Below are 2551 nucleotides of genomic sequence, written 5' to 3'. Positions count from 1 at the left end.
CAATGACATGCCTGGATTTTTAGAAGTCCAGGGTTACTATGGCTGGGGAAGCAGTCTAGTGTTGAAGCTTGAACCCCAACCTCCTCATTAACCAACTGATTCGGTTTTGCATGTTGCAGTTTTCTCATCTATAAAATGTAATAACAACAATGATATTTCTCTCAGTGCATTCCTACAAGGATCATATATGTGAGAATATGTAGGAATATTCTATACACATATTTATCATTTTTAGAAAGGTACACATTTAGGAATAGCGGAGACAAAGAGTAAGAATTTGTCCATATCAGGCCAGGTGCAGTGGCTCATGCCTGTAATTCCAGCACTTTGGGAGGCCAAGGCAGGTCGATCACCTGTGGTCAGGAGTTCAAGACTAGCCTGGCCAACATGGTGAAACTCTGTCTCTACTAAATATACAAAAATTAACCGGGTGTGGTGGCGCACACCTGTAATTCCACCTACTTAGGAGACTGAGGCAGGAGAATCATTTGAACCCAGGAGGCCAAGGTTGCAGTGAGCTGAGATCCAGCCTGGGTGACAGCGTGCGAGTCTGTCTCAAAAAAAAAAAAAAAAAAAAGAATTTGTCCGTATCTAAGCAGTCCTGGCTTTGAGATCTTGCATCATGCCTTGCTGCCACCCTGCTCCCCTCCATCTTGCAGCTAGGCAGGTTCATATGATTGATCCTGCCCACTGGTTTGTGATCTGAAATGACACGTGTCACTTCCCAGCTCAGAGTCAGTGTGGGACTGCACAAGGGCATGAATGCGGGGGTTGGAGGGTTAGGCTCGTTAGGGGACGCCAAGGCTTGTTAGGGGATGCCAATTGGCAGTCTACCACAATGGTCAGAAATTCATTCATTCATTCATTTATTCATACATTCATTGGCTCATCAAAAATTTTTTGAGCACCTTTATCAGCCCAGCACTGTGCTAGGCTCTGGAAATACAAAGATGACTAAGCAAGGTCATGGCCCTCAAGGGGCTCCACATGTCATAGGGGAGTAGATGCAAGCAAATAATGGTAATGTAATATTATTTTCGGCCTGAGTACAGGGGACTTAGTTGATGGTATGTGACAAGGTGGGGCTCCCTAGGCCCCTCCATTTCCGGGAGCCTGGGTGGAAACACTGGGGAGGGGAGATTCTCAGTGTGGTGAGGACTGAGTGCGGCAGGGACTCCCCAGCAGCTGAGGGCCTCTCTTCCTCTCGTGCTCTCGCTGGGGCTGGTGGTCCAGGGGTCTTACTCCTTGGAGGCCATGTGGACCATGAGGTCCACCACCCTGTTGCTACAGCCAAATTTATTGTCATACTAGGAAATGAGCTTGACAAACTGGTCGTCGAGGGCAATGCCAGCCCCAGCAGCAAAGGCAGAAGAGTGAGTATCCCTGTTAAAGTCAGAGGAGACAACATGGTGCTCAGTGTAGCCCAGGATGCCCTTGAGGGGGTCCTCCGACGCCTGCTTCACCACCTTCTTGATGTCATCACATTTGGAAGGTTTCTCCAGACTACATGTCAGGTCCATGACTGACACATTGGTGCTGGGGACAGGGAAGGACATGCCAGTGAGTTTCCCATTCAGCTAGGGGCTGACCTTGCCCACAGCCTCGACAGTGCCAGTAGATGCAGGGACGACGTTCTGAAGAGCCCCGTGGCCGTCATGCCACAGTTTCCCAAAGGGGCCATCCATGGTCTTCTGAGTGGCAGTGATGGCTTGGACGGTGGTCATGAGTCCTTCCATGATACCAAAGTTGTCATGAATGACCTCGGCCAGCGGGGTGAAGCAGTTAGTGGTGCAGGAAGCATTGCTGACCTTCTCAGGGCTGTTTCCATACTTTTCAGGGTTCTTGCCCATCATAAGTCAGCAGAAGGGGCAGAGATGGTGACTTTTTTGTCTCCCCGCTCTAAGTAAGCCCCAGCCTTCTCCATGGTAGTGAAGACACTGGTGGATTCCACAACATAATCAGCGCCAGCATCACCCCATTTGACTTTGGTGGGATCTCGCTCCTGGGAAGATGGTGATGGGATTTCTATTGATGACAAACTTCCCATTCTCAGCCTTGATGGTGCTGTGGAACTTGCTGTGGGTGGAATCATACTAGAACATGTAGACCATATAGTTGAGGTCAGTGAAGGGGTCATCAATGGCAACAATATCCACTATGCCAGAGTTAAAAGCAGCTCTAGTGACCAGGCACCCAATACAGCCAAACCCATTTACTCTGGCCTTCACTTTCACCATGGTGTCTCAGGGATGTGGCTGGCACTGCAGGAGAATATGCAGCTGTCTGCTGAGTAGGAGGAGCAGACAGCTGGTAATGTAATATGTTAGTTCCTATGAAAGTGGGGAGCACTGTCTGGAGGAGTCTAGAGAGTCTTCCTAGAGGGGGAATATATGAGCTTGCTCTTGAAGGGCAAGTAAATGATTGCCAAGAAGAAAGGGAACAGAAGAACTTCTCAGGCAGAAGAAACCACACCTATGAGGACACCAAATATTACACAGGGAGTGGAGAGAGGTTTGCAGTGGCTGGAGTATAGGGTGTGTAGAGTGTGAAT

At 49.0% G+C, this 2551-nt stretch overlaps 1 pseudogene; it reads right to left on the bottom strand.

Annotated features, from left to right (window-relative positions):
* Positions 1-1211: 1211 nt before the first annotated feature.
* Positions 1212-2237, bottom strand: LOC112615774 (annotated as a pseudogene).
* Positions 2238-2551: the final 314 nt, after the last annotated feature.

The sequence above is a fragment of the Theropithecus gelada genome, chromosome X (assembly GCF_003255815.1).
Source record: "Theropithecus gelada isolate Dixy chromosome X, Tgel_1.0, whole genome shotgun sequence".
In the NCBI taxonomy this organism is placed as follows: domain Eukaryota; kingdom Metazoa; phylum Chordata; class Mammalia; order Primates; family Cercopithecidae; genus Theropithecus; species Theropithecus gelada.
This window is presented reverse-complemented; position numbering and strand designations above follow the sequence as displayed.